Genomic DNA, 26,760 nt, shown 5'->3' on the forward strand with positions numbered 1-26,760 from the left:
CCTCCATCCCACCCCTCTAGGTCACCACAGAGCACTGAGATGAGCTCCCTGCACAGGTGGGAACCTTCCCCCAGGTTCCCACTAGCTGTCTATTTTACCCCTGGTGGTGTTTACATGTCAATCCCAATCTCCCAATTCATCCCACCCTGCTCCCCGCTTCCCCCATCCACCTTGTGTCTGCACATCTGTTCTCTACACCTCTATCTCTATTCCTGCCCGGCAAATAGGTTCACCTACATTCCACATATGTGCCTTAATATACAATACTTATTTTTCCCTTTCTGACTTACTTCACTCTGTATCATAGACTCTAGGTCCATCTACATCACTAATAATGACCCAGTTTCACTCCTTTTTATGACTGAGTAACATTCCATTGTATATATGTACCCCATCTTAGTCCATTCCTCTGTCGCTGGACGTCTAGGTTGTGTCTGTGTCCTGGCTGTTGTAAACGGGGCTGCAGTGAACATTGGGGTACATGTGTCTTTTTGAATTATGGTTTTACCAGGTTATGTGCCCAGTAGTGGAATTGCTGGGTCATACGGTAGTTCTAGCTTTAGTTTTTCAAGGAATTTCCATACTGTTCTCCATAGTAGCTGTGTCAACTTAAATTCCCACCAACAGTGCAAGAAGGTACCCTTTTCTCCACACCCTCTTAGACATTTAATGCTCGTAGATTTTTTGATGATGGCCATTCTGAAGTGTGAGGTGATGCTTCATTGTAGTTTGACTTGCATTTCTCTAATAATTAGTGAAGTTGAGCATCTCTTCATGTGTTTGTTGGCCATCTGTATGTTTTCTTTGGAGGAATGTCCATTTAGGTCTTCCGCCATTTTTTGATTGGGTTGTTTGTTTTTTTTCATATTGAACTGCATGAGCTGCTTGTGTACTTGGGAGATTAATCCTTTGTAACTTGTGTCCTTTGCAAATATTTTCTCCCATTCCGAAGGTTCTCTTTCTGTCTTGTTTTGTGCAAAAGCTTTTAAGTTTAATTAGGTCCCATGTGTCTTCTGTGTTTCATTTTCATTCATCTAGGAGGTGGATCAAAAATCTTGGCTATGATTTATGTAGTGTTCTGCATAGGTTTTCTTTTCTTTTCAGTTGGAGTATAATTGCTTTATTGTGTTGTGTTAGTTTCTGCTATCCAAAAAGGAGATTCAGCTCTATGTGTAACTTTATCTCCTTCCTCTTGAGCCTCCATCCCACTCATGTAGGTCACCACAAAGCACAGAGCTAAGTTCCCTGTGCTATACAGCAACTTCCCAGTAGCTATCGGTTTTACACGGGATAATGTATATATTTCAGTGCTCCTCTCTCAATTCATCCCACTGTGATGAATTGTGTCCCCATCCCCCACTGCGTCCACAAGTCTTTTCTCTATATCCGTGTCTGTATTCCTGCCCTGCAAATAGGTTCATCAGTACCATATTTCTGGATTCCAATTAGATGTTAATATATGGTGTTTATTTTTCTCTCTCTGTCTTACTCACTATGTATGAGAGGCTCTAGATACATCAACCTCAGTTCAACTGACTCAATTCCTTCCTTTTTATGGCTCAGTAATATTCCATTGCATGTATGTACCACATCTTCCTATTCCGTTTATCTGTTGTTGGACATCTAGATTGCTTCCATGACTATTGTAAATAGTACAGCATTGAACATTGGGGTGGATGTGGTTTTTTTTTTTTTAATTATGGTTTTCTCAGGTTATATGCCCAGTAAGGGATTCCTAGGGCAAATGGTAGTTCTGTTTTTAGAATTTTTCGTCATTAATGATTTTCTGTTTATTTTTTAATGGGCATATAATTGCTTTAAAATGATGTGTTAATTTCTGCTGTCCAACAGTGAATCACCTATACATACATATATCCCGTCCGTTTGGGCCTCCCTTCCACCCTAGGCCCCTCCATCCTATCCCTCTCCATCCCTCTGGGTAATCACAAAGCAGTTAACTGAACTCCCTGTTCTATAGAGCAACTACCCACTAGCTAGCTGTTTTACACATGGCAGTGTATTTATGCAATTCTACCCTCCCAATTGGTCTTACTCTCCCTGTCCCATATGTCCATATGTCCATTCTCTACTTCTGCAACTCTATTCATGACTTGCATATAAGTTCAACTGTATCATTTTTCTAGATTCCATGTATATGTGTTAATATATGAGACTCGTTTTTCTCTTTCTGAGTTCACTCTGTATGAAAGGTTGTTGCTGAACCATGAAAGACGCTGGGTTTCTTGGCCTCTGGAGAAGAATTCTATCCGGGGCCAGTGATGAGGCTTGATCACTCAGAGCTTTTGTGTAATAAAGTTTTATTAAAGTATAAAAGAGGTAGAGAAAGCTTCTGACATAGACATCAGAAGGGGGCAGAAAGAGTGCCCACCTGCTAGTCTTTAGCCGGATGTTATATAGCTACTCATGTATAGATGTGAGAGTTGGACTGTGAAGAAAGCTGAGTGCCAAAGAATTGATGCTTTTGAACTGTGGTGTTGGAGAAGACTCTTGAGAGTCCCTTGGACTGCCAGGAGATCCAGCCAGTCCATCCTAAAGGAGATCAGCCCTGGGTGTTCATTGGAAGGACTGATGTTGAAGCTGAAATTCCAATACTTTGGCCACCTGATGTGAAGGACTGAATCATTGGAAAAGACCCTGATGCTGGGAAAGATTGAGGGCAGGAGGAGAAGGGGATGACAGAGGATGAGATGGCTGGATGGCATCACTGACTTGATGGACATGAGTTTGAGTGCACTCCGGGAGTTGGTGGTGGACAGGGAGGCCTGGCGTGCTGTGATTTGTGGGGTCGCAGAGAGTCGGACATGACTGAGCAGTGTATATATGGCAGTGCTTATCTTTCTGTTCGTCCCATCCTCCCCTTCCCCTGTGTCCACATGTTCGGGCACTACTTCTGTGACTCTATTCCTGCCTGCGTATAGGTTCATCTGTACCATTTTTCTAAGTTCCATATATATGTATTAATATACAGTATTTGTTATTTTGTTTCTGACTTCACTCTGTATGACAGACTCAGGGTCCATCCATGCCGCTACAGGTGACCTAATTATCTTCCTTTTTATGGCTGAGTAATATTCCCTTGTGTATATATACATACCACATCTTTATCCATTCATCTGTGGATGGGCATTTGGGTTGCTTCCATGACCTGGATATTGTAAATAATGTGTTGAATATTGGGGTGCATATATCTTTTTGACTTAATAGTTTTTTCAGATTATATACACGGTAGTGGGATTGCTTGGGCATATGGTAGTTCTATTTTTAGATTTTTTTTGCCACATTAATGATCTTTTATCTTTTTAATTTATTTTCTAATTGGAGTACAATTGCTTTACAATGTTGTTAGTGTCTGCTGTCAAAGTGAATCACCTATATGTGTACATATATACCCTCCCTTTGGGGCGCCCTCCCACTGCCATGCCCTCCATCCTGCCACCCCTCTAGGTCATCATAAAGCCCTGAGCTGAGCTGCCTGTGCTATACAGCAGCTTCCCACTACTTGCCTGTTTTACTCATGACACCGTATATATTTCAATGCTTGTCTCTAAATTCATCCTGTCCTGCACTTCCCCCATGTCCGCATGTCTGGTGAATACTTCTGGGACTCTTTTTCCTGCCCTATACGTATGTTCATCTGTACCATTTTTCTAGATTCCATATATGTGTTATATACAATATTTGATTTTCTAACTTACCTCGCTCTGTATGACAGAATCTAGTTCCATCCACATCGTTACAAATGACCCAATTTCATTCTTTTTTTATCTCTGAGTAATATTTCATTGTGTGTGTGTGTGTGTAAACCATATCTGCTTATCCATTCATCTATGAATGGACATTTAGTTTGCTTTCATGTCCTGGAATACTGCTGCAGTGAACATTGTGATGTGTGTGTCTTTTTGAATTATGGTTTTCTCTGGGTATATACCCAGTAGTGGGGTCACTAGGTTATGTGATAGTTCTATTTTTAGTTTTGTTTCATGAATAATGGTCTTTTTTTTTAAATTTATTTTTAATTGGAGTAAAATTGGTTTACATTGTTATGTAGTTTCTTTTGTACAACAGTGCGAATAAGTTATAAATATACATATACCCTTCCCTCCCACTCCCCATCCCACCCATCTGGGTCATTACAGAGCATCAGGCTGAGTTTCCTGTGCCACACAGCAGCTTCCCACTACCTTTGTGTTTTATACATGGTGATGTTTATGTGGCAACACTACTCTACCAATTCGTTTCACAGTCCCCTTCCCTTGGGTTCACATGTCCATTCTCTACTTCTGCGTCTCTGTTTTTGCCCTGCAGATAGGATCATATGTACCATTGTTCTGCATGCCATATCTGTATGTTAGTATATGGTATTTGTTTTTCTGACTTAGTAAAGGTCCATCCACATCACTACAAATGACCCAGTATTGTTCCTTTTTATGGCAGAGTAATACTCCATTGTGTACATATATGTATATGTACACACACACACACACACACACACACACACACACCACATCTTTTTTGGGGACAGTTATCTATTTTTAAATGAAACAAAGACGAATATTTTTAATGGTAAAAGGTACAGTTCACAAAGAAGATAGACATCATAAACTATTAGACACCTAATAACAAAGAAGCAAAAATACATAAAGCAAAAATTAGAAGAAAATAGAAGGGAAAAGAAAAAAATATATAGTCATAGTGAGACATATTGATGTTTCTCTGAGAATATTTTGTCAAGTGCAGAAAAAATAAGAATAAAGGCATTTTGAATGATGTCATTAATGATTTAAAATATAATAGATTTCTATTTATATTAATTTGTATTAATCTTATATCCTACACAAATATATTTAAAATTTTGTATCTCATACATTGTTATTAGATGTCCATAGGACATTTAGAAAAACTGGCAAAAAGATAAACAGCACTAAATTTCAAAGAGTAGAATTCTTTTTTTCTTGTGATTCAGTTATACATATGTTATTTTTTAAATTATTTTCCATTTTAGGTTATTACAAGATACTATAGTTCTATGTGCTGTATAGTGAACTTTTGTTGCTTTTTGGATATCTCTTTTTTTTTTTAATTAGAAATCTAGCATTCTAGTTATACTAAGTCAAACAAGTGGAATCAAAATGTAGATTTTGGTTTGATAAATTTTTTAGTTAGGCAAAACTTGTAAGTTTTCTAAAATATATATACTTATACATATTATCTATATATATGTATACAAGGGGTTTTCTTCTATGCTTGATAAAGCCTTGAGAAAGAACATCCAAAAAAAAGAGATGGAGAAAATGGAAATCAAACTAAATGAAATGGGAGCACTGAAAATGAAATAGAAAAAATGAAATAAATTGGATAAAAGATCCCCATATAGTCCAGTTGTTTTTAAACATGGCTCATTAGAAACATATCTGGAACTCTGACCAAAATACAGCAATTCATGGGTATTTGTATTTTACAAAAAATTCCAAGATAATTCTGATATGGATTTGGATTTTAAAAAGTGATTATAAGGTTTTCTATTAAATGGTTGTTTCGGTGATATAGAATTCTATGATTTTTCTGTTGACCAATCATGATACACTTAAGTGAGTAATAGTTACATAATCACAATATTGAAAGATGTTTATCAGTTTTCACAATCAATAGCCAGACAAAAAATAAAAGGTAATTACAATTGCCAACCATAATGGGAGCATGATTAACCTAACAATATAAAATAATTACATACAATTTTGGGGGGGGTCAAGCAGAGTGATGTGGTAAATAGAAGTGCATACATGCACATGTTTTCATCTGCTCAGTCTGCATTTCATCCATTTACCTTTAAGGCAATTATTGATATGTAAGATCTGATCTTCTTCAGAGAAGGCAATGGCAACCCACTCCAGTCCTCTTGCCTGGAAAATCCGGTGGACGGAGGAGCCTGGTGGGCTACAGTCCATGGCGTCGCTGAGAGTCGGACACGACTGAGCGACTTCACTTTCACTTTTCACTTTCATGCATTGGAGAAGGAAATGGCAACCCACTCCAGTGTTCTTGCCTGGAGAATCCCAGGGACGGGGGAGCCTGACGGGCTGCTGTCTATGGAGTCGCACAGAGTCGGACACGACTGAAGCGACACAGCAGCAGCAGCAGCAGCAGCATGATCTTCTTACTGTTTTCTTAATTGTTCTGGGTTTATTTTCTGTAGGTACGTCTTTTCCTTCTCTTCTCTCTAGAGAAGTTCCTTTAGCATTAAAGCTGGTTTGGTGGTGCTGAATTCTTTTAACTTTTGCTTATCTGGAAAGCTTTGGATTTCTCCATCAAATCTGAATGAGTGTCTTGCTGGATAGAGTATTCTTGGTTGTAGATTCTTCCCTTTCCTCACTTTCAATATATCCTGCCACTCCCTTCTGGCTTGTAGAGTTTCTGTTGAGAAATCAGCTGATAGCCTGATGGGAGTTCCATTGCATGTTGTCATCTTTCCCTCGTTGCTTTTAATATTTTATCTCTGTCTTTAATTTTTGTCAGTTTGATTACTATGTGTCTTGGTATGTTCCTCCCTGGGTTTATCCTACCTGGGACTCTCTGTGCTTCCTGGACTTGGTTGCCTATCTCCTTTCCCATGTTAGAGAAATTTTCAGTTATTATCTCTTCAGATATTTTCTCAGGTCCTTTCTCTCTCTTCCTTCTGGGACCCCTATAATGCTAAGGTTGGTGCATTTAATGTTATCCCAGAGGTCTCTTAGGTTGTCTTCATTTCTTTTCATTCTTTTTTCTATATTCTGTTCTGTGGCAGTGATTTCTGCATTCTGTCATCCAGGTCATTTATCTGTCCTTCTGCCTCAGTTATTCTACTAGTGATTCCTTCTAGTGTATTATTCATCTCTGTTTGTGCTTTAGTTCTTGTAGGCCTTGTTAAACATTTCTTGCATCTTCTCAATCTTTGCCTCCATTCTTTTTCTGATATCCTGAATCATCTTTGCTATCATTATTCTGAACTCTTTTTCTGGAAGGTTGTCTACCTCCACTTAATTTAGTTGTTTTTTCTGGGGTTTTGTCTTGTCCCTTTATTTGGGATGTAACTTTCTGCTTTTTCATCATGATTAACTTTCTGTAATGTGGTTTTTGTTTTAGTTGCTGTAGAACTGCAATTATTCTTGCTTCCTCTGTCTGCCCGCTGGTGGAGGGGGCCAGGTTTGTGTAAGCTTCCTGATGGGAGGGACTGTGGTGGGGAAAAACTGGGTTTTGCTCTGGTGGGCAGGGCCTTGCTCAGATCCAACTATCTGCTGGTGGATGGGGTTGCACTCTCTCCCTGATACCTTTTTGGCCTGAGGTGACCCAGCCCTGGGGTCTGTGGACTCTATGGTAGGGTTAATGGTGACCCCCAAGAGGGTTTATTTACTCCAAGGGGGACCTTCCCAGACTGCTGCTGCCAGTGCCCCCATCCCTGTGGTGAACCCCTGCCCAACCCACACCTCCACAGGAGACCCTCCAACACTAGCAGGTAGTTTTGGTTCAGTCTGCTGTGGGGTCACTGCTCCTTTACTCTGAGTCTTGGTTCACACAAAGTTTGTTTCTGCCTTCTAAGACTGGGGTCTCTTCCCCCCCCACCAGTCCTGCCGAAGTCTTGTAATTGAATCCCTTCGGCTTTCCAGTGAAATTACCTGGGGATTCCCAGGCCCTCTGTCAGATCCCCAGGCTGGGAAGCCTGATGTGTGGTTTAGAACCCTCACAACAGTGGGAGAACTTCTTTGGTATTATTGTTCTCCAGTTTGTGGGTTATGCATCTGGGAGCTATGAGATTTGATTTTATCGTGTTTGTGCCTCTCCTACCATCTTGCTGTGGCTTCTTCTTTGTCTTTGGACTGAGGTATCTTTCTCTGGTAGATTCCAGTGTCCTCCTGTCGATGGTTGTTCTAGTTGTCATTTTGGTGCTCTCGCAGGAGGAGATGAGTGCACGTCCTTCTACTCCACCATCTTGAATCCGAAGCCTACCACACCTTAAGTCATTCATCTGTTCATGGACCTCTAAGTTGCTTCCATATCCTGGGTTTTGTAAATAGTCGTGCATTGAGCATTGGGGTCAGTGTGTCTTGTTGAATTATGGTCTTCTTAGGTTATATGCCCAGTAGTGGGTTTGCTGGGTCATATGATATGTTTTTAGGGGATTTTTTTTTTTCATGAAAAGTGGTATTTTATTTAATTTTTAAAATATATTTTTATTGGAGTAGAATTGATTTAGAATGTTGCATTAGTTTTCGACGTGTGGCACTCTGAATGACTTACAAATATACATGTATTGCCTCAAGTGTCCCACCCACCCCATTCCTGAGTCCCTCACCTCTGTGTCATCGCAGAGCTTGAAGCAGAGCTATCTGTTTTACACATGGCAGTGTGTATATGTCAATGCTAGTCTCCCAAATCATCCCACCCTCGCCTTTCTCCATGTCCACATGTCCCTTCTCTATGTCTGCCTCTCTATTCCTGCCCAGCAAATAAGTTCATCTGTACCATTTTTCTATATTACATATATATGTGTTAATATATGATACTTGTTTTTCTCACTTCATTCTGTATGACACACTCGAGGTCCATCCACATCACTGCAAATGCCCATTTCGTTCCTTTCTATGGCTGAGTAATACACTATTGTATGGGCTTCCCTGGTAGCTCAGTTGGTAAAGAAACTGCCTGCAGTGCAGGAGACCCGAGTTCAATCCCTAGGTCCAGAAGATCCCCTCGAGAAGGAAATGGCAACCCACTCCAGTATTCTTACCTGGAGAACTCCATGGACAGAGGAGCCTGGTGGGCTACAGCCCATGGGGTCTCACGAGTTGGACACAGCTTAGTGACTGAACCACCACCACCAATACACCATTGTATGTACGTACCACATTTCTTAATCCGTTTATCTGTGGATGGACATCTAGGTCACTTCCATGTCCTGGACATTGTAAATATTGCTGCATTGAACATTGGGATGCATATGTCTTTTTGAATTACAGTTTTCTTAGGATACATGCTCAGTGAGGGATTCCTAGAGCATATGGTACTTCTATTTTTGGTTAGTTTTATTTGTCTAGCATTATTGATCTTTTAAAAATTCTTTTGAGTTTATTTTAAAATTGGACTACAATTGCTTTACATTGTTGTGTTATTTTTTGCTGTCCAACAGAGTGAATCAGGTATATGTATACATATATACCCCATCTTGTACATTTTTCCCACTGCCACCCTCTCTGTCCCATCCTTTTAGGTCATCACAAGGCAGTGAGCTGAAGTGCTATATAGCAACTTCCCACTAGATAATCTGTTTTACACATGTCACTGTATATATGACAATGCTACTCTCCTTAATTGGACGTACCCATCCCTTTGTACATGTCCATGTGACATTCTCCACTTAAACAAATCCATTCATGACCTGTATGTAAGTTCACCTGTATCATTTTTTAGATTCCATACATATGTGTTAATATATGATATTTGATTTCTGAGTTACTTCACTCTATGACAGACTCATCCACATCAAACTACAGGTTACCCAATTTCCTTCTTTTGGGGGCTGAGTAATAGTCCATTATATAAATCTACCACATCTTCTTAACCATTTTTCTGTGGATGGAGATTTAGGTCGCTTCCATGTCCTGGCTATTGTGATAGTGCTGCAGTGAACATAGTAGTGTGTGTCTTTCTGAATTGTGGTTTTCTCTGGGTATATACACATTAGTGGGGTTGCTGGGTCATATGATAATTCTGTGTTTAGGGTTTTTTTTTTTTTCATGAATAATGGTTTTCTATTTTTTTTAATTTATTTTTAATTGGAGTAAACTTGGTTTTGTGTGTTATTGTCTGCTGTAAAACAATGTGAATGAATTATAAATATACGTATATCCCCTTCCTCTTGAGCCTCTCTTCCACACAAGCCTTGCCCCATCCTGCCATTCTGGGATATCACTGAACATTGAGCTGAGCTCCCTGTGCTACACAGCTGCTTCCCTCTATGGATTTTACACATGGTAGTGTATATGGCAGTGCTACTCTACCAGTTTGTCCTGCCTTCCCCTTCCCTGTGTCTGCATGTTTGTTCTCTGCTTCTGCATCTCTATTTTTCCCCTGCAAATAGGTTCATCTGTTCCAGTTTTCTAGATTCCATATATTTGTGTTAATATGTGTTGATTTTCCTTTCTGACTGACTTCATTCTGTATGAGAGTCTAGTCCATCCACAACACTACAAATAGCACAGTTCTGTTCCTTTTAATGGCTGAGTGATATTCCATTGTATGCATCCCACGTCTTTATCCATTCATCTGTGGGTAGACCTTCAGGTTGCTTCCATTTCCTGACTTCTGTAATTAGTTCTGCAGTGAGCGTTGGGGTGCCTGTGCCTTGCTGAATGATGGTTTTCTAAGGGTGTATACCAGTAGTGGATTGCTGTGATATGGTAGTTCCATTTTTAATCTTTTTTCAAGATTAGTGATCTTTTATTTCTTTAATCTGTATGTTAACTGGAGTATAATTGCTTTACAATATTGTATTAGTTTCTGCTGTCAAAATAAAAAGAATCAGCTATTTGTATACATATATTCCTTTTTTGAGCCTCCCTGCACCCCAACCCATGTCATCCCACTAGTGTCATCACAGAGCAACAAGCTGAGCTCCCTGTGGTACACAGCAGCATCCCACCAGCTATTGGTTAATATTTTACACATGGCAGTGTGTATATGGCAAAGCTCCTCTCCCAATGCATCCCCTCCTTCCCTTCCCTTATGTCCATCTGTCCGTTCTATACTTCTGTGTGTCTATTCCTGCCTTGCAAATCATTTCATCTGTACCATTTTCCTAGATTCCATATATTTGTGATAATATATCATGAATGTTTTTCTCTTTCTGAGTTTTCTCTGTATGACAGAGTCAGGGACCATTTGCAGCTCTACAAATGACCCAGTTTCATTCCTTTTTATGGCTGAATAATGTTCCATTGTATGTATGTACCACATCTTCTTAATTCATTCATTTGTGGATAGACATCTAGGTTTCTTCCATGTCCTGGATATTGTAAATAGTGCTGCATTGAACATTGGAGTTATTTGAATTTTTGTTTTCTCAGATTTTATGCCCAGAAGTGTGATTGCTGGGGCTTATGGTAGTTCTTTTTGATTTCTTTTTAAGATTACTGATCTTTTTTCAGTTTTTTTAAATTGAATTTTTAACTGAACAGCATGAAAAGGCAAAAAGATAGGACACTGAAAGATGAACTCCCCAGGTCGGTAGGTGCCCAATATGCTACTGGAGATCAGTGGAGAAATAACTCCAGAAAGAATGATGGGATGGAGCCAAAGCAAAAACGATACCCAGCTGTGGATGCGACTGGTGATAGAAGCAAAGCCCGATGCTGTAAAGAGCAATATTGCATAGGAACCTGGAATGTTAGGTCCATGAATCAAGGCAAATTGGAAGTGGTCAAATAGGAGATGGCAAGAGCGAACGTCGACATTCTAGCAATCAGCGAACTAAGATGGACTGGAATGGGTGAATTTAACTTGGATGACCATTACATCTACTACTGTGGGCAGGAATCCCTTAGAAGAAATGGAGTAGCCATCATGGTCAACAAACGAGTCCGAAATGCAGTACTTGGATGCAGTCTCAAAAACGACAGAATGATCTCTATTTGTTTCCAAGGCAAACCATTCAATATCATGGTAATCCAAGTCTATGCCCCGACCAGTAACGCTGAAGAAGCTGAACTTGAACGGTTCTGTGAAGACCTACAAGACCTTTTAAAACTAACACCCAAAAAAGTTGTCCTTTTCATTATAGGGGACTAGAATGCAAAAGTAGGAAGCCAGGAAACACCTGGCATAACAGGCAAATTTGGCCTTGGAGTACAGAATGAAGCAGGGCAAAGGCTAATAGAGTTTTGCCAAGAGAACGCACTGGTCATAGCAAACACCCTCTTCCAACAGCACAAGAGAAGACTTTACACATGGACATCACCAGATGGTCAACACCGAAATCAGATTGATTATATTCTTTGCAGCCAAAGAAGGAGAAGCTCTATACAGTCAGCAAAAACAAGACCGGGAGCAGACTGTGGCTCAGATCATGAACTGCTTATTGCCAAATTCAGACTTAAATTGAAGAAAGTAGGGAAAACCACTAGACCATTCAGGTATGACCTAAATCAAATCCCTTATGATTATACAGTGGAAGTGAGAAGTAGATTTAAGGGACTAGATCTGTTAGACAGAGTGCCTGATGAACTATGGACAGAGGTTCATGACATTGTACAGGAGACAGGGATCAAGACCATGCCCATGAAAAAGAAATGCAAAAAAGCAAAATGGCTGTCTGAGGAGGCCTTGCAAATAGCTGGGAAAAGAAGAGAAGCGAAAAGCAAAGGAGAAAAGGAAAGAATTCCCATCTGAATGCAGAGTTCCAAAGTATAGCAAGGAGAGATAAGAAAGCCTTCCTCAGAGATCATTGCAAAGAAATAGAGGAAAACAACAGATTGGGAAAGACTAGAGATCTCATCAAGAAAATTAGAGATACCAAGGGAACATTTCATGCAAAGATGGGCTCGATAAAGGACAGAAATGGTATGGACCTAACAGAAGCGGAAGATATTAAGAAGAGGTGGCAAGAATACACAGAAGAACTGTACAAAAAAGATCTTAATGACCCAGATAATCACGATGGTGTGATCACTCACCTAGAGCCAGACATCCTGGAATGTGAAGTCAAGTGGGCCTTAGAAAGCATCACTACGAACAAAGCTAGTGGAGGTGATGGAATTCCAGTTGAGCTATTTCAAATCCTCAAAGATGATGCTCTGAAAGTGCTGCACTCGATATGCCAGCAAATTTGGAAAACTCAGCAGTGGCCACAGGACTGGAAAATGTCCATTTTCATTCCCAATCCCAAAGAAAGGCAATGCCAAAGAATGCTCAAACTACCGCACAGTTGCACTCATCTCACACGCTAGTAAAGTAATGCTCAAAATTCTCCAAGCCAGGCTTCAGCAATACGTGAACCGTGAACTTCCAGATGTTCAAGCTGATTTTAGAAAAGGCAGAGGAACCAGAGATCAAATTGGCAACATCCGCTGGATCATCAAAAAAGCAAGAGAGTTCCAGAAAAACATCTATTTCTGCTTTATTGACTATGCCAAAGCCTTTGACTGTGTGGATCACAAGAAACTGTGGAAAATTCTGAAAGAGATGGGAATACCAGACCACCTGGCCTGCCTCTTGAGAAACCTGTATGCAGATCAGGAAGCAAAAATTAGAACTGGACATGGAACAACAGACTGGTTCCAAATAGGAAAAGGAGTACGTCAAGGCTGTATATTGTCACCCTGCTTATTTAACTTATATGCAGAGCACACCATGAGAAACGCTGGGCTGGAAGAAGCACAAGCTGGAATCAAGATTGCCAGGAGAAATATCAATAACCTCAGATATGCAGATGACACCACCCTTATGGCAGGAAGTGAAGAAGAACTAAAGAGCCTTTTATGAAAGTGAAAGAGGAGAGTGAAAAAGTTGGCTTAAAGCTCAACGTTCAGAAAACTAAGATCATGGCATCTGGTCCCATCACTTCATGGGAAATAGATGGGGAAACAGTGGAAAGTGTCAGACTTTATTTTTGGGGGCTCCAAAATCACTGCTGATGGTGATTGCAGCTATGAAATTAAAAGACGCTTACTCCTTGAAAGGAAGGTTATGACCAACCTAGATAGCATATTAAAAAGCAGAGACATTACTTTGCCAACAAAGGTCCGTCTAGTCAAGGCTATGGTTTTTCCAGTGGTCATGTATGGATGTGAGAGTTGGACGCTGAAGAAAGCTGAGCGCTGAAGAATTGATGCTTTTGAACTGTGGTGTTGGAGAAGACTCTTGAGAGTCCCTTGGACTGCCAGGAGATCCAACCAGTCCATTCTAAAGGAGATCAGTCCTGGTTGTTCATTGGAAGGACTGATGTTGAAGCTGAAACTCCAATGCTTTGGCCACCTCATGTGAAGAACTGACTCATTGGAAAAGACCCTAATGCTGGGAAGGATTGCGGGCAGGGGGAGAACGGGACGACAGAGGATGAGATGGTTGGATGGCATCACCGACTCGATGGACATGGGTTTGGGTAAACTCTGGGAGTTGGTGATCGACAGGGAGGCCTGGCGTGCTGCGATTCATGGGGTCACAAAGAGTCAGACACGACTGAGCGACTGAACTGAACTGAATTGATTTAGAATGTTTTGATAGTTTATATTGTCCAACAGAGTGATCAGCTATATATATAAATAATCCCCTCCATTTGTGACTCCTGCCCACACCCAACCTCCTTTATCCCACCCCTCTAGGAAATCACAAAGCACCAAGCTGAGGTCTCTAGCTCTACAGCAAGTTCCCACCTACTAGGTATTTTTCACATGACAATGTGTATATGCAAGGCTGCTCTGACTATTGTTCTTACCCTCCCCTTCATGCATGTCCAAATGTTTTTTCTCTACTTTGGCAACTCTTTTCATGACCTGCATATATGTTTATATGTCTAATTTTTCTAGATTCCATATATGTGTTAATATACAGTATTTGATTTTCTGACTTATTACTTCACTGTGTACAACAGACTCTAGTTCCATCCATATCTACGGATGACCCAATTTCCTTCCTTTTTATGGCTGAGTAATATTCCGGTGTATATATGCACCACATCTTCTCAGCCATTCATCTGTGGATGGACGTGTAAGTTGCTTCCATTGGCTTTTGTGAATAGTGCTACAGTGAACATGTGGCGCATGTGTCTTTTTCAGTTATGGTTTTCTCTGTGTATATACACAGTGCAATTGCTGATTCATGTGAAAGGTCTGTTTTTAGTTTTTTTCATGAATAATGGTTTTTAAAAAATTTATATTTAATTGGCGTATAATTGGCTCACAGTGTTGTGGTTGTTTCTGCTCTACAGCAATGTGAAGGAAGTATAAGTATACATATGTCCCCTCCCTCTTGAGCCTCCCTTCCACCGCCACCAGATCACACCCCATCTGAGTCTTCACAGAGCACGGAGCTCCCTGTGCTCTAGAGCAGCTCCCGGGCGCTGTGTATTTTCCACATGGTAGTGTATACATGGCAATGCCACCCCACCAATTCATCCCACCTTGCCCTTCCCCCATGTCCACATGTTCGTATCTACTTCTGCATCTTTGTTTCTGCCCTGCAAATAGGTTCATCTGTACCAGTTTTCTAGAGTCCATGTATATGTGTTAATATATGATATTTGATTTTCTGGTCTGACTTGCTTTACTCTGTATGACAAATTCTAAGCGCACCCATATTGCTACTTTATGGCTAAATAATATTCCATTGTGTTTTCCACATCTTATCCATTCGCCTATGGATGGAGATTTAGGTTGTTTATATATCCTGGCTATTGTAAACAGTGCTGCAGTGAACATTTGGGTGTGTATATATCTTGGTGAATTACGGTTTTCTCATCCCCGCTAGTGGGATTGCTGGGGCAGACAGCATTAACAGTATGAAATTTTAATTTTATTAACATACAGTATTAACTTTTAATTTTTTAAGATTATTAATCTGTTATTTATTGCTTTAAATTTATTTTTAATTGGAGTATAATTGCTTTACACTATTTGTGCTGTCCAACAAAGTGAGTTCGCTATATGTATACATGTATCGTCTCCTTTGTATTTCCCTCCCACTGCCATTTCCTCCCGTCCCACCCTCTGGTTCTTTATTCATTCATCTGTGGACAGACATTTAGATGCCTTCTGTGTCTTGACTTTGTAAGTAGTGCTGCAGTGAACATTAGGGTGCATGTGTCTTTTCGAATTATCATTCTCAGAGAGTATCCCCGAGAGTGGAATCTCTGAGTCATGTGCTAATTCTGCTTCCCTCATAGCTCAGTTGGTAAAGGATCTGCCTGCAATGCAGGAGACCCAGGTTTGATTCATGGGTCGGGAAGATTCCCTGGAGGACGAAATGGCAACCCACTCCAGTATTCTTGCCTGGAGAATCCCCATGGACAGAGGAGCCTGGGGTTGCAAAGAGTTGGACACAACTTAGAGACTAAACCAAGTGATATCTCTATTTTTAGTTTTCTTTTTCACAATAAATGATCTTTTTTGATAAATTTATTTTTAATTGGAATGTAATTGCTTTACAATATTGCGTTAGTTTCTGCTGTCCTAGAAAGAGAATCATCTGTGTATATACATGTATCCCCTTTTTCTGAGCCTCCTCCCACTCCACCCACCAATCCCACTTCTGCAGGTCATCACAAAGCTCCGCAGTGAGCTCCTTGTCCTATACAGCAGCTTCCCACTAGCTCACTGCTTCATACATGGCAGTGTGTATATGTCAGTGCTACTCTTTCCCCATGTCCACATGTCCCTTCTCTATTTCTGCGACTCTGTTCATGTCCTGCAGATAGGTTCATCTGTACCATTTTTCTAGATTCTATACATGTGTGTTAATATATGATATTTGATTCTCTTTCTGACATACTTCACTCTGTATGACAGATCTCAGTACATACACATCACTACAAATGACCCAGTTTAGTTCCTTTTATCACTGAATCATATTCCAGTGTATATATATGTGCCACATCTTATTATCCATTTATCTGTGGGCGGGCATTTAGTTGCTTCCATGTCCTGGCTGTTGTGAATAGTGCTGCAGTGAACGTGTGGTGGTGTGTCTTTTTGAATTTTGGCTTTCTGTATGTTTATACCCAGCAGTGTGATTGCTGGGCTGTATGATAGTTCTCTTTTTTTTTTTTGGTGAATAATGGTAATCAGAATATTTGGTTTACATTGTTGTGTTAGTTTCTGCTATACAGCACTGTGAATGAGTTATAAGTATACATATATACCCTCCCTCTCCAGCGTCCCTCCCATGCTCCCCCTTCCCCATCCTACCCCTCTGGGTCATCACAGAACACGATTTGAGCTCTCTGTGCTCACTGCAGCCTCTTACTAGCCATGTATTTTACATACGGAGATGTATATATGTCACCGCTCTTCTCCTGATTCATCCCACCCTCCTCTTTGCCTGTGTCCGCTTGTTCTCTACTTCTTATCTGTTTTTGCTTTGTAAATCAGTTCATCTATACCATTTTTCTGGATTCCATATGTGTTACTATACTGTATTTTTCTTTCTGATTAACGTCACCCTGTATGATAGATTCTTAAGTCCATGTCACTAGAAATGACCCAGTTAAATATTTTTTTCAGTTAAATATTTTTTATGCTGAGCAATATTATTTATCTCACCCTCCCCTTTCCCTGTGTTCACGTCTTCTCTACAGTTGCTTCTCTATTCCTGTCCAGATAAGTTCATTTGTACCATTTTTCTGGATTCCATACATATATGTTACTATATGATATTTGTTTTTCTGATTTATTTCTGTATGACACTCTAGTCCATGCACATTTACTACAGATGGCGCACGTTCATTCTGTTTTATGGTTCAGTGGTATTCCATTGTATACATGTGCCGCGTCTTCTTTATCCAGAGGTTGCTTCCATCTCCTGGCTGTTGTAAACAGTAAAAAGAACACTTGGATGAGTGTTTAACGTGGCTTATGGTTTTTCAGGGTATATACCCAGTAGTGCGATTGCTGGGTTATATGTTAGTTGCATTTTTCATTTTTTTCAAGATTACTGATCTTTTATTTTCTTAATTCATTTTTATTTGAAGTAAACTTGCTTTACAGTGTTGTTAGCTCTTCTGTCCAACAAAGTGAATCCCCTATATGGATACATATAGCCCCTCCCTTTGTGCCTCCTCCCACCACCCCTTCCCCCAGGCCACTCCTCTAGGTCATCACTGAGCGCTGAGCTGAGCTCCTCCGCTGTACAGTAACTTTCTGGTAGCTGTTTTACACATGGCAGTGTATATGTGGCAATGCTGCTCTCCCAGTTGGTCCCATCCTCCTTTTCTTTTGTGTCCACATGTCTGTTCTCTGCTTCTGCATGTCTATTTTTGTCCTGCAAATAGGTTCTTCTGTACCAGTTTTATAGGTTCCATGTATGTGTTGATATTTACATTTGATTGTCTCTGACTTACTTTACTCTGTATGACAGACTCTAGTCCCATACATCACTACAAATAGCACAATTTTGTTTCTTTTAATGACTGAGTAATATTCCATTGTACATGTCCCACATTTTTATCCATTCATCTGTGGGTGGGCATTTAGGTTGCTTCCCTTTCCTGGCCTTTGTAAATAGCGCTGCAGTGGACATTGGGGAGCATGTGCCTTTTTAAATTGCGGTTTTCTCAGGTTATATGCCCAGTAGTGGGATTGCTGGATGATGTTAGTTCCATTTTTATTTTCTTTTTAAGGGGTACTGATCTTTATTTCTTAAATTTATTTTTAAATTGGAGTGTAATTGCTTTACAGTGTTCTGTTGTCCAACAAAAGTGAATCCCCTATATGTATACATATATCACCTCCCACCCCACCCCCCAGACATCCCAACCCTGTAGGTCACTACAAAGCGCGGGAGCCAAGCTCCCTGTGTTGTATAGCAGCTTCCCAGTGGCTGTCTGTTTACACAGGAGAGCGTGTGTGTTTCAGTGCTACTCTCATTCCGTCCCACCCTCCCCATCCCCCCCTGTGTCCACAGGTCCTTTGTCTACATCTGTGTTTCTGTTCCTGCCTGCAAATAGGTTCAACAGTACCATCTTTCTAGATTCTAATTATGCATTAGTATATGATATTTGTTTTCGGTTTCTGACTTAGTCTGTACGAGAGGCTCTAGAAGTATCTACATCAGTTGAATGGACTCATATTTGTTCCTTTTTATGACTGAGTAATGTGTTGGAGAATAGTCTTGAGAGTCTCTTGGACTACAAGGAGATCCAACCAGTCCATCCTAAAGGAAACCAGTCCTGAATATTCATTGGAAGGACTGATGTTGAAGCTGAAACTCCAATACTTTGGCCACCTGATTGATGCAAAGAACTGACTCATTTGAAAAGACCCTGATGCTGGGAAAGATTGAAGGTGGGAGGAGAAGGGGATGATAGAGGAGATTGAAGGTGGGAGGAGAAGGGGATGACAGAGGATAAGATGGTTGGATGGCATCACTGACTCAATGGACGTGAATTTGCGTAAGCTCTGGGAGTTGGTGATGGACAGGGAGGCCTGGCGTGCTGCAGTCCATGGGGTCGCAAAGAGTCAGACACGACTGAGCAACTGAACTGAACTGGGTATTCCATTGTATGTATGTACCACATCTTCTTACACCATACTTCTGTTGTTGGACATCTAGGTTTTTTCCATATCCTGATTATTATAAATACTGCTGCATTGAACATTGGGATGCATGTGTTTTTTTGAATTATGGTTTTCTCAGGTTATATGCCCAGTAAGGGGTACCTAGGGCAAATGGTAGTTCTGTTTTTAGATTTTTTTCAGCGTTAATGATGTTTTACTTATTTTTTATTGGGAGTATCAGTTCAGTTCAGTTGCTCAGTTGTGTCCAACTCTTTGCGACTCCATGGACTGCAGCACGCCAGGCTTCCCCATCCATCACCACCTCCCAGAGCTTGCTCAAACTCATGTCCATCGAGTCGGTGATGCCATCCAACCATCTCATCCTCTGTCGTCCCCTTCTCCTCCTGCCTTCAACCCTTTCCAGCATCAGAGTCTTTTCCAGTGAGTCACTTCTTCGCTTCAGGTGGCCAAAGTATTGGAGTTTCAGCTTCAACATCAGTCCTTGCAATGAAGATTCAGGACTGATTTCCTTTAGGATGGACTGGTTGGATCTCCTTGCAGTCCAAGGGACTCTCACGCGTCTTCTCCAATACCACAGTTCAAAAGCATCAATTCTTATAATTACTTTAAAATTATGTGTTAGTGTCTGCTGTCCATCAAAGTGAATCACCTATATATACATATGTCCCATTCCTTTGGGCCTCCCTCCCACTCCAACCCCCTCTGGGTAATCACAAAGCAATGAGTTGAACTTGCTGTGCTTTAGAGCAACTACCCCGTAGGTATCTGTTTTACACATGGCAGTGTATTTGTGGCAACACTACCCTCCCAGTTGGTCTTACCCTCCCTGTTTTGCATGTGCACATGTCCATTCTCTCCTTCTAAACTCTAGTCATGACTTGGATATAAGTTCATCTGTATCATTTTTCTAGATTTCATGTATGTGTTTATATGCAGTATTTGTTTTTCTCTTTCTGAATTACTCATTCTGTATGACAGACTCTAGTTCCATCCACATCACTACAAATGACCCAATTACCTTCCTTTTTATGGCTGAGTAATAGTCCATTGTACGTATGGTTTCCCTCATAGCTCAGTCAGAAAATCATCTGCCTGCAATGCAGAAGACCTGGGTTTGATTCCTGGGTCGGGAAGATCCCTGGAGAAAGAAATGGCCACCCACTCCAGTATTCTTGCCTAGAGAATCCCATGGACAGAGGAACCTGGCAGTCTACATTCCATGGGGTTGCAAGAGTCAGACACGACTTAGCGACTAAAACCAACCAACCACCACACTTTAATCTATTCATCTGTCGATAGGTTACTTCCATGTCCGGCTTTTGTAAATAGTGCTGCAATGAACATTGGGACTGTGTGTCTTTTTAAAAATAATTTTATTTATTTCTGGCTGTGCTGGGTCTTTGTTGCTGTGTGAGCTTTTCTCTTGTTGTGTGAACAGGGGCTCTGCCCTAGTTGGGGTGCCTGGGCTGCTCAGTGCAGTGGCTTCTCCTGTTGTGGACACTGGCTCTAGGGCCTATGGGCTTCAGTAGTTGCGGTTTCCGGGCTCCAGAGCACAGGCTCAATTGTTGCAGTGCACAGGCTTAGTCGCTACGAGGTCCCTGAGATCCTCTCAGACCAGGGATGGGACCCATGTCTCCTGCAGTGTCAGGCGGGTACTTTACCACTGAGCCAGCAGGAAAGCCGCATTGTATCTTTTTGAATTAAGGTTTTCTGTGAGTATGTGCCCAATAGTAAGATTGCTCAGTCATATGCTAGTTCTATTTTTAGTTGTTTTTTTCCCCCCAAGATTAATGTTCTTTTATTTTTTAATTGGAGTACAATTGCTTTACAGTGTGTGTAAGCTTCTGCTCTCCAACAAAGTGAATCACCTGCATATATACATGTATTCATCCCTTTGGTCCTCCCTCCCACTGCTCCCCCCCATCCCACCCTTCTAGGTCATCACACAACACTGAGGGGAACTCCCTGTGCTGCACAGCAGCTACCCACTAGCTGTCTGTTTTACACATGGGCGTATATATAAGGTAGTGCTAGTCTTCCAGTTAGTCCCACCCTCCCCTTCCCCTGTGTCCACATGTCCGGGCTCTACTTCTGTGATGTTCCTGCCCTGCATATAGGTTCATCTGTATCATTTTTCTAGATTCCATGTATATGTATTAATATACGGTATTTGTTTTTCTCACTTCACTCTATATAATAGACTCAGGGTCCATCCATGCCACTACAAGTGGCCCACTTATCTTCTTTTTATGGCTGAGTAACTTTCCATTGTATACTTACATACCACATATTCATCCATTCATGTGTGGATGGACATTCAGGTTGTTGCTTCCATGTCCTGGGTATTATAAATAGTGCCGGATTTAATATTGGGGTGCATATGTCTTTTCTCAGGTTATATGCCCAGTAGTGGGATTGCTGGGGCATATAGTAGTTCTATTTTTAGATTTTTTCCCCAACATTAATGATCTTTTATTTATTTTTTAAATTTATTTTCTAATTGGAATACAGTTGCTTTACAATGTTGTTAGTGTCTGCTGTCCAACCAAGTGAGTCACCTATATGTATACATATATTTCCTCCCTTTGGGGCTCCCTGTCACCTCCACTGCCTCCATCCCACCACCCCTCTAGGTCATCACAAAGCCCTGAGCGGAGCTGCCTGTGCTATACAGCAGCTTCCCACTACTTACCTCATTTACTCATGACGCTGTATATATTTCAGTGCTTGTCTCTAAATTCGTCTCTACTTCTGGGACTTTATTCCTGCTCTGCATATAAGTTCATCTGTACCATTTTTCTAGATTACATATGTGTGTTAATATACAACATTTGATTTTTTCTTTCTAACTTACCTCACTCTGTATGACAGATTCTAGTTCCATCCACATCATTATAGATGACCAGTTTCATTCCTTTTTATTGCTGAGTAATATTCCATTGTATGTATATGTATGTGTGTGTGTATGTGTATGTATATATACCACATCTTACCCATTCATCTATGGATGGACATTTAGGTTGCTTCCATGTCCTGGCTATTGTGACTACAGCTGCAGTGAACACTGTAGTCTGTGTGTCTCTTTGAGCTATGGTTTTCTCTGGGTATATACCCAGTAGTGGAGTTACTGGATTATATAAATGTTCTGTTTCATGAATAATGTTTTTTTTTAATTGGAGTAAAATTGGTTTATAGTGTTGTTTCTACTGTACAACAGTGCGAATAAGTTATAAGTATACATATATCCCTTCCCATCACAGAGCATCAAACTGAGTTTCCTGTGCTACACGGCAGCTTCCCAGTAGCTATGCATTTTACACATGGTAGTGTTTATGTGGCAGTGCTACTCTACCAATTCATTTTACAGTCTCCTTCCTTCACATGTCCATTCTCTACTTCTGCCTCTATTCCTGCCTGGCAAATAGGTTCATCTGTATCATTTTTCTATATTACATATGTATGTGTTAATATCTGATACTTGTTTCTCTCACTTCCCTCTGTATGACAGACTCTGGGTCTATTCACATCATTGCAAAGGCCCAATTTCATTCCTTTTTATGGCTGAGTAATATTCCTTTGTATATATGTACCACATCTCTTAATCCATTTGTCTGTGGATAGACATCTAGGTTGCTTCCATACCCTGGATATTGTAAATACTGCTGCATTCAACACTGGGGTGCATATGTCTTTTTAAATTACAGTTTTCTCAGGTTATATGCCCAGTAAGGGATTCCTTGGGCAGATGTTAGTTCTGTTTTTAGTTAGTTTTTTCCCAACATTACCGATCTTTTCAAAATTCCTGTAAATTTAAAATTGAAGTATAATTGCTTTACAATGTTGTATTAGTTTCTGATGGCCAACAAAGTGAGTCAGCTCTATGTACAGATATATCCCCTACCTTTGTGCCTTTCTCCCACCACCACACCCTCCATCCCATCCATCCCTTTAGGTCATCACAAGCAGTGAGCTCAGTCCCCTGTGCTGTACAGGAACTTCACACGAGCTGTTTTACACGTCACTGTACATATGGCAGTGCACCTCTCCCAATTGCCCAATCCACTAATCTCCCAGTATGGATTGCCCTGACATATGGTAGTTCCATTTTTAATCTTTTTTTCAAGATTAGTGATCTTTTATTTCTTTAATCTATTTGTTAACTGGAGTATAATTGCTTTACAATATTGTGTTAAGTTTCTGCTGTCCAAGAAAGAGAATCAGCTATTTGTATACATATATTCTTTTTTTGAGCTTCCCTCCCACACCCATGTGCATCATCCCACTCCTGTAGGTCATTCCAAAGCACCGAGCTGAGCTCCCTTTGTTACACAGCAGCATCCCGCTAGCTATCTGCTAGCATTTTACACATGGCAATGCATGTAGGTAGTGCTCCTCTCAGTTGTCCCTTTCTTCCCTTCCCTTGTGTCCGCATGTCCCTTCTTTAGTTCTGTGTGTCTGTTCCTGCTCTGCAAATAGTTTCCTCTGTACCATTTTTCTATATTCCATATATATGTATTAATACATGATACTCGTTTTTCTCTTTCTGACTTCACTCTGTAGGAGAGTCAGGACCATCCACAGCTCTACAAATGACCCAATTTCATTCCTTTTTATACCTGAACAATATTCCACTGTATATATGTACTGCATCTTAATCCATTCATCAAAGATGGACATCTAGGTTGCTTCCTTGTCCTGTCTATTGTAAACAGTGCTGAATTGAACATTGGGTTGCATGTGTCCTTTTGAGTTAAAGTTTTCTCAGGTTTTAGGCCCAGTAGTGGGATTTCTGGGGCTTGTGTTAGTTCCGTTTTTAATTTCTTTTCAAGATTACTGGTCTTTTTTCAGTTTTTTTTAAATTGAATTTTTAACTGGACTCTAATTGCTTTACAATATCTTGTTAGTTTTTGCTGTCCAACAAAGTGATCAGCTATGTGTTTACATAATCCCCTCCATTTGTGACTCCCACTCACTGCAGCCCCCTCTTATCCCACCTCCGTAGGAAATCACAAAGCACAAGCTGAGGTCCCTAGCTATACTGCAACTTCCCACATGTTATTTTTCACATGACTGTGTATATGTGGCAGTACCACTGAATTGTTCTTACCCTCCCCTTCCTGCATGTCCACATGTCCGTTCTCTACTTCTGCAGCTGTTCATGACCTGCATATATGTTCATCTGTATCATTTTTCTAGATTCCACATATGTGTTAATATGTGATATTTGATATTATAACTTCACTCTGTATGACAGACTCTGGTTCCATCCATATCACTACAAATGACCCAGTTTCCTTTTTATGGCTGAATAATGTTCCATTATATATGTGTGTACCACATCTTCTTAACCATTCATCTTTGGATGAACATGTAGGTTTCTTCCATGTCCTGGCTGTTGTGAATAGTTTTGTGGTGCGTATGTCTTTTTGAATTATGATTTTCTCTGGGTATATACACAGTAGTGTGATTGCTGTTTCATGTGATAGTTCTAATTTTAGGGTTTTTTTTCATGAATAATGGTCTTCTTAAATTTTATTTTGGATTGAAGCATAATTGGCTCACAGTGTTGTGGTTGTTTCTGCTCTACAGCGATGTGAAGGAAGTATAAGTATACCTATGTCCCCTCCCTCTTGAGCCTCCCTTCCACCGCCACCAGATCACACCCCATCTGAGTCTTCACAGAGCACGGAGCTCCCTGTGCTCTAGAGCAGCTCCCGGGCGCTGTGTATTTTCCACATGGTAGTGTATACATGGCAATGCCACCCCACCAATTCATCCCACCGTGCCCTTCCCCCAGGTCCATATGTTCGTATCTACTTCTGGATCTCTGTTTTTGCCCTGTAGATAGGTTCATCTGTACCAGTTTTCTAGATTCCATGTATATGTGTTAATATATTTGATTTTCTTTTTTACTTCACTCTGTAAGACAGACTCTAGGCCCACCCTAGAGTGGCCTATAACTGCAAATAGCACCATTTCATTGCTTTTATTGCTAAAAATACTCCATCGTTTCCAAATATTCCAAATTTTCAACATCTTATCCATTCATCTGTGGATAGACATTAGGTACATTCCATGCCTTGGCTTGTAAATAGTGCTGCAGTGAACATTGGGGTTCTGTGTCTTTTTGAATTATCATTTTCTCAGGGTATATCCCTAAAGGATTTCTGAGCCATACGATATTTCTATTTTTAGTTTTCTTTTTCATGATAAATGATCTTTTAAAATTTATTTTTAATTGGTGTATATATGCTTTACAATATTGTAAAGCTGTCCCAGAAGGAGAATCATCTATATGTGTACGTATATCCTCTTTTTTTGAGCCTCCCTCCCATCCCACCCACCCACTCACTTCTGCAGGTCATCACACAGCACTGCACTGGGCTCCCTGTGCTGTACAGCAGCTTCCCACTAGCTGTCTCTTTTACGCATGGCAGTGTATAGGTGCTAATACTACTCTCCCAATTTGTCCCCCTGCTCCCCTTCCCTTGTGTTCACATATCCATTCTCTACTTCCGTGTCTCTGTTTTTACCTTATAAATAGGTTCACCTGTACCACTGTTCTAGATTCCATGTATATGTGCCAATATGATACTCATTTTTCTCTTTCCTACTTACATCACTCTGATGCTCCAGTTCCATCCATGTCACTACAAATGACTCAATTTTGTACATTTTATTAGTAATATTCCTTTGTATATATGTACCACACTATCTTATCCATTCATCTCTGGATGGACATTTAGGTTGCTTCCATGTCCTGGATATTTTAGTAGTGCAGCAGTGAGCATTGGGGTTGCTTGTGTCTTGCTGAATTACGGTTTCTCAGATTACATCCCCAGTAGTGGGATTGCTGGGTTGTGCTGTGGTACCATGTTTAATTTTTTTATTACTGATCCTTTTATAATTACGTTTTTAAAAATTGAACTATAATTGCTTTTCAATATTGTGTTAGTTTCTGCTGTCCAACAAAATGAATCAGCTATGTATATACACAGGTCCTCTCCCTTTGTGCCTCCCTGTGACCACCACCCCATCTATCCCACCCTGCTAGTCATCACAAAGCGCCAGCGAGCTCCGGAGCTGTACAGCAGCTTCCCACAAGCTCACTGGTTTACTACTGGCTCACTACAGTGGCAGTGTGTATATGTCAACATTACACTCCCAATTCATCTCAGCCTCCTCTCTCCCCGTGTCCACATGTCCCTTCTCTACTTCTGTGACTTGTCACATCCTGCATATAGGTTCTTCTGTACCATTTTTCTAGATTCTATGCATATGTGTTAATATGTCATGTTTGATTCTCTTTCTGACATACTTCACTTTGTATGACAGATTCTCAGTACATCCACATCACTGCAAATGACCCACTTTAGTTCATCACTGAATTGATATTCCATTGTATGTGTGGACCACATTTTATTATCCATTCATCTGTGGATGAAAATTTAGATGCTTCCATGTCCTGGCTGTTGTAAATAGT

General features: G+C 40.5%; 1 protein-coding gene and 1 long non-coding RNA gene across 6 annotated transcripts in view; one reads left to right on the plus strand and one right to left on the minus strand.

The window, feature by feature from the left end:
* MALSU1 (mitochondrial assembly of ribosomal large subunit 1) overlaps nt 1-26,760 on the plus strand; it is a 61,209-nt gene that overhangs the window by 29,139 nt on the left and 5,310 nt on the right. The gene's annotated exons all lie outside the window — the stretch shown is intronic.
* On the minus strand, nt 6,468-20,328 carry LOC145524375 (uncharacterized). Its single transcript, XR_014067448.1, has 3 exons — nt 20,258-20,328; nt 9,965-10,198; nt 6,468-7,292 (listed from the first exon to the last, which is right to left on the minus strand). It is a non-coding gene; the product is annotated as an uncharacterized LOC145524375 (long non-coding RNA).

This window comes from Giraffa tippelskirchi, chromosome 10, assembly GCF_054371585.1.
Source record: "Giraffa tippelskirchi isolate mGirTip1 chromosome 10, T2T-mGirTip1v1.2.pri, whole genome shotgun sequence".
Classification (NCBI taxonomy): Eukaryota; Metazoa; Chordata; class Mammalia; order Artiodactyla; family Giraffidae; genus Giraffa; species Giraffa tippelskirchi.